Genomic DNA, 6,667 nt, shown 5'->3' on the forward strand with positions numbered 1-6,667 from the left:
TTCAATATAACAGATAGCTACTACATAGTATCTAACTTTTGTTAATTGTAGTGTACCCAGTTGTTTAGATACATTTCTTCAAACCCAGGACTGATTATTAACATAATACCAACATAGTGAGGTATGCTCAGTTTACCTCCATGCATGACATAAAACCCCTCTACTATCAATCCCCTAAATATGAAAACTGGACTGAAGACAAATGAATGAAATGTGGATGAAATATTCAGAATGTGAATGAGTTGGTACCATGAGACTTGCTAATTGCACAGATATATGCAATAAAGCAAGGATGTCGTGGTAAATACCCGATCTCCCATTCACAGCGGGCCTGGCCTAGGCAGGAGCCACTTTGAATGCCTGATTACAAATTAAAGCTAGTGTCAAGTTAAGGTGTTATCCCCGGTTCTAAATAACTTAATTAGCCATGGGGGAGAATGCACTTTCAGTGATAAAAAAAAAGAAAAGAAAAAGAAAGCAGTCTCTCAAGGTCCTTCAAGAAACAACTTGCATGTGGAAACAAAACACAGAGTTGGGCCTTCTTGGTACCTTCGCTGAGCTACAAACAACTGGGACTAGATAAGTGTAGGAAGGCAAGAAATTGAGCACATCTGGGACAAGTTCAACAAAGCCCATTCACTGTTACTCAAAATGTTTTCTTATCAGTGACTCAACATGCCCTCATCCTCCACGGACTACTTAATCTTCCTTGCTAATTAAACACACCTGAGAGTGACGTGGTTTGGGCTATCACCTGCCTTGTTCTGTGACAAACAGAATGCAGCTCGTGGTAACTTTGTGTTTCCATTCCCTGATCAAATTTAGAAAGGAAAACAGTGCCAGCTACAGCACAACTCGCCTAATCAAGTCGTAACGACCAACGTGACATGATGACACTTTCCTAGAACTTGTCAACATTATTAATGACCTCCTTTCGGGATCACGGCACAAACACAATCTGACTTTTGCTTACTCACAGTTATATAACATTTTAGCACCGGTAGATGTGTCAGTAGAGTTGGAGATTTGCTTTTCCTGCAGGGACAAAAGCACTAAAATGACACATTCATATTCACCCAAAAAAATCATCGGTCCGTGTGTCTATTCAGTGCCTCTGATGCCCTTTGATTTGATACAAGGACACAGCAGTCTTAGGCTGAATTGAGATTTCACACACCTTCCGTTCCAGGAAAGAGGCAGCAGCTGGCCTGCTGTCACTGTGTAACCATGGTGTGCGTGTCATCGCTAAGGTTGAGGCGAGGTCATTGCTGCCCCATAGCAAAGAGCAAATGTCGAAGAGCAGAAACTGTGAATCAATTTCAAGCTTTAATAAATGTCACTTGTGTTTTTTATTTCAAATAATAAAAACAAGGGACATTATTGTATTTTTGTTTTGTTTTTTTAAATTTTACAATAAGACAGAAGAGAGCCATGATGAAAGTGAGATGGATGGAAGGGGACAATTACTAAGAGTTACAGGGTTGCCACTGAAGAACCTGACAGCTCACCAGGAGCTGCCAATCACAGGGACCACTGATATGTTATTGACCATGAGGCAGACCCCTTAGTGTCTTTGCTCCCTCCGTTATCATCAATTATTAGCCTGACTCAGGCTTGCCAGCCTGCCAGAACCAGATGGCAAACAGTAGGTTGTTCCTTCTGCCTTTGGATTTAGAGGACTATAATATTAGCTTTCAGGCGGAGACATTTTGGACAACAGTGCATTAGTGGAGTGTGTTCTTTTGCCACAGCAAAAGGGAGGATTGATTAAAGAGGGGAAGCAGCAATGCCATCCAAAAGTCCAAATGCACATCAGGACTGGATTTCTGGTGGTTTTGCATAAAGACAATCAAAGAGTTGAAGAAATGATATGCATAGTATTTCTCTTTTAAAGCGCTGATTGGTAGACTTCTGACCTGATATTTGGAGTGCCTTGAGAAGACGCGGTCTTTCAAGTAGTACACTGAATACAATGCACTTTTTGCACAGTGGATGAATTTCTGGAAGAGAGAAAAAAGTGAAAATGCACCTGAAATGGAGATTGCAATGTTTGTCTACAAGTTCTGAATATTTTCAACTTGTCCAATCTGCAAGCAATCATAATTCTAAACTCTTCTAGTATCTGATAAACCGGTAACCGATTTTCAAAGTAAAAGTTGCATCTTTTGAAATGTGTTGATTGCAGAAAACCTTTACTTTGAAAACTAACAGTCTCACTTTTCTTTTTACGATTTTCAGTTTCACTATTGCTTGGCAAGTCTTTCGCAAGTGTTTGTAGACAAGCTGACGTCTTTCACGTAACTACTGGCGAGGCTTTTGGTGCACCTCTGTATACCTTTAGTGACCAGTTGTGATCACTAGCTTAACTGAACTATACGCTTTTCACTAGTAACCAGTGTTTACTATTGGGTCACCAATCAGTTTCTAGTCTTTCATACATAAGACTTTATCAATTACTTTCACAGCAACTGCTGGCAACCTCTAACAACCACTCACAACTGGTTGAGGAACACACATACTTCACTATCAAACAGAGATTTCCAGGAGGTTGTCAACTGGTCTCCAGGCCTGTGTCTCTAAGGCCAACATAAGGAGTTTTGCAAAAACTAAAACTTCTCACTGGTTTCCTGTTGAACAAGAGGATTTGCCTTTAACGTCATTTCCTATGAACCACCTGTACCCACTTCCATAATCTATCAGCTCTGACAGAAATTCTTTTTTCTGCAGTGATGTGGAAGAGATGGAGAGCCACAGAGCTTCCCTCTCCATCTTCCACCTGACAGGCCCTTTTCGTGGCCTTGCAGGCCCACTCATCTCTGACAGCTCAATAAATTGTACAAGTGGATAACAAATGCATTTGTGTGATGTCCACAACGTACAGAGGCGGGTAACACTCGGGTGCATCAGGAGTAAAGGTCTGCCTCAACGGGAGGAAGCTGCAGCAAATGGCAGGTTTAGCTGGGTCAGTGGAGAAAGCAGAAAAATCGCACCTGGGGACTCTAACACAATAGCACATGCCAGATTTCATTTGATATGATGGCTGGACTGCTGACACCAGTGAATGTTTTAGTCAGTTTCCTCAAGTCCATCACTTTATGGACTCTGAGTTAAAGGGAAACTGATCCATTGCTCTTAACCTTTTATTGATTTTAAAACATGACCGTCTCTAACTTTAAAAACAGAGAAAAAACTCATCGGTCAGACGTCACCCCGACACCATCGCTTTGTAAATCACAGGCCTTTTCACGCCGTACTCCCTTGGAGGAATTTCACTTCTTGTTAAATGAACTAATGGCCCTGAAGCCCATGGATATCCATTTTCTGCCACATGCTCTGCCACTCACGTTGTTCAGCGTTCACCATCCAACTGCTAAAACTGGCTTCTTTATGTGTGTGTGTGCGTGGGGACACATACAGTGTACAATAAAAGTAGCTCTGAGTAAAAGCAAGTTTTAAATGAACCCTTGATAAGACTTCTCTGAAAAGAGGCACTTGGTGACTCACCTGTATTAAATGCATAACATAGAGCACATGCTGTCATGACATTGTGGGTGTTATGTGGCTCAAGACCTTTTTTACACCCACCACTCTCCTGAGCTGCTGCCACATGAAGCACAAATGTCAAAAAAAGAAAAAGAAAAAAGAAAAGCCGACATGGGGAAGGGAATTAATGATGTGGGCAAGCTGAAGTGATATTGTACCTACATTTAAATAAAATATGTTCATATACGATAGATGTACTATTGTAGATACACAGACAACATCAAAGTTTGTTGATATGAGTTTGTTGATAGTCAGATGCTCTTCAGATAGTACTGATAGTGGATCAAGATCAGATGTTTTGTCTGTGTTCATAATTCCATCAAGTTAGGCAAGTAGCTTATTAATTGAGTTAGTTCATTGAGTTAAGTGAGTTAGATTGGAAACATTTGTCTTACTTTCTGCAGAGCATGTGTTTCATGTAAGTGCTTGAAACTTAAATCAAAAGTCATTAAACTGTTGATCCCATCAAATAACAAAATGCATTTTGTTTAAACCTTCAACAGAACCATTATACAAAATATCCATCTTCTCTTTTTTATGTTGAGTGACCGCTCTGCATGAAACAGAAATTGGGAGAATATTATCACTTATTTATGTTTTTTTAATGAAATCTGAGTGCTAGACTTTTTTCTTGTTGCTTGAAAATTTTAACTATGAACCAATAACACTGCAGAAGCAACAACAGATCCCAGGCATTTTGCTGTTTACATAACAGTGTATTCAGCTGTCAGGGTTTTCATAGGATGTGTCTCTGTTCTCTTAACTCACTGTGAGATGGAGGCTCTTAATCCAGAGAGGTTAAAGCTATAATGGAGCTATCACTACACGACAAGGTAACCAAATGTCAGAAAGAGCAAGAGCAGAATAAATCAACCAAACTGAGCCTTAAAACATGAACTTTTGCCACCCGGGAAACTTAGGATTCAGGTAGTCAGAGTACTGTCTGCAGCTACTTTAAAGTATGTGGGTGTCTGTGCGTGTGCACTTGTATGTGTCTGTGTGTTTAAGTGAAAGGGCCATATCATCAACACATGTAGGACGCTCAAATTTGCATCTCTGAGGAGGTGGAGGTGCCTCTCACAGGCCCTCAGCGCTCATGCGATACAGTGGAGAAGAGGGTGACTGCGACGACGATGAGCCACACTCATTGGGCTGCTGATCCGATGCCAGAATTATAATGTTAATGAGATTATGTTGGGCACCCAGGAACAGAAATCAACCAATTTCACCAATCTCGTACTCTCTTTAAAAACAGAAAGTGCAGTTAGCAGCTCGCAGAATCCTCCACAAACAGGCTGTGAACAGTGCAGCCTCGGCAGGTGGTGTTTATGTGGGTGGTGTGGGTGCTTAATATTCATCTAGGATGGCATCCACTTCGAGCCAAGATGGGCTACGGATCCTGACTCCACCTCCTGTGGGTCAGACCTGCTTCCTCACACAGGAAATAACAAGTAGAAAAGAAATGTGCATGTACCTCGCAGTACCCCTATTTTTAGAGCTTATTCCACTGAAAAATACCAAATCTCTTGTCAGCTGTTCGTTTAACCTTGCATGTTCAATGTTTCATATGGCTGTTGTGCAGAATTCTGCTTTTGATTGCAGAATTTAGTTTCTCTGGTCTTTTGCAAGGGGAGGCACAACTGAGCACAGACGGCAACAGACAAAGGCTAGTACTGTCTTTTCAGCTACTGCCAGGATTCAGTACAATTTCACTGATCGTAGCTATTAACAGTTTTTTGTGCTTTCAAGTGATATAATTTCTCAAAATTAAAAAAAAGATTGAGGTTAAAGTAAAAGAAAAAAGTATATTGCATACCAAATGACATATCAAGACTTTTTAATTAGATTCTATTAAATTTAAAGACCCTACAATAATAGGGAGAAAAGCACTATAGTCAGTGGACCCCCTATGAGCAAGCACTAGGTTAGAGTAAGAAGGAAAAAAAACCCTTTAACAGGCAGCCGTCTACCTCAACTGGTTGGGGGCGACAGGTCAACCATATGCCTTTCATTTAAACCACCTAGGATCTAATTAGCTTTTCTTAGGAAATTCTTTACCTTTACTTTTATCTCACAGATAAAAAAAAAAAACAGTATAAAACTTTTGCTTTTGCAGCTACTCTGTGATTCATTTGTGTGTGCGAACGGAAACGCTTTCCTCCTCCTTTTGACTTTTCATCCAGTGTCACTGAGTAGCCATGTGTTCTCTGTCGGTGAGAGATCCTGCTCAGGCCATCCCTCTCCAGCTGGTTTGAGACAAACCTGCTGGAGATGTCTTCATCCTTATGTAAGATAATTAGCCCAGTGATTCAGGGCTGACTGGATTCACACCCGAAAGCTAACAGTTCATCTGTGTTGTGCATGAGGTGGCAGGACTTTCGGGCACAAGCTGTGTCTCCTAGAGATTTATCCAGATCCCCCACTTTGAAATGTCACTCATGTCATTTGATTCAGAAGAAGGGTGTCGCGTGGAAAAGGAAATCAAATGAATGGACAGATTGCACGGGATGATGAGTCAGAGAAAAGCTGCATTCACTAATAAATGCATGCATATGTGTGTAAACACTTGAGGGGGAAAAATGACTCTCACAGGAGGCAGTGCATAAGTAGCTGAAATTTAAGCTGAAATCCTGCAATTTCCGGATTTATTTATTTATTTAGTTTTACCCAGACTACCTGCATTATCTCTGATTCACGTGCCTTTATTATAGCTCTGGTTTTAAAAGAGCACGTGATCCATCACATAGCAATTATGTGGTATTGTGAATCAGGTTATAATGTGCAAAATTACACTGAGGTTTGAAGCAATGCGCAAAGAGCAAGAGAGACAGTGGACAGGAGAAAAGAGAAAGGGTTACTGGCAGACAATACCTAACCTCATTTCCCATCACCTCTTTACTTAAGTTCCAGTTACTGATTCAGCTTCATTTACTTTCCATATGATGATTCATATCATTTTGCTATGTGTCAGTATGATAATTACTTAACTTCAACAAATTACAGTTAATATAATATCTCAGGGATTAGCTAAGAAAGACAAACCTCCCCTTCAGAAATTTAACAAATCAACCTCTACAAAAATAAAAAGATGTAGCAGTTTTAGTGATAGAAAAATAACACATAA

This window comes from Simochromis diagramma, unplaced genomic scaffold, assembly GCF_900408965.1.
Source record: "Simochromis diagramma unplaced genomic scaffold, fSimDia1.1 OVJJ01000304.1, whole genome shotgun sequence".
Taxonomy (NCBI): Eukaryota; Metazoa; Chordata; class Actinopteri; order Cichliformes; family Cichlidae; genus Simochromis; species Simochromis diagramma.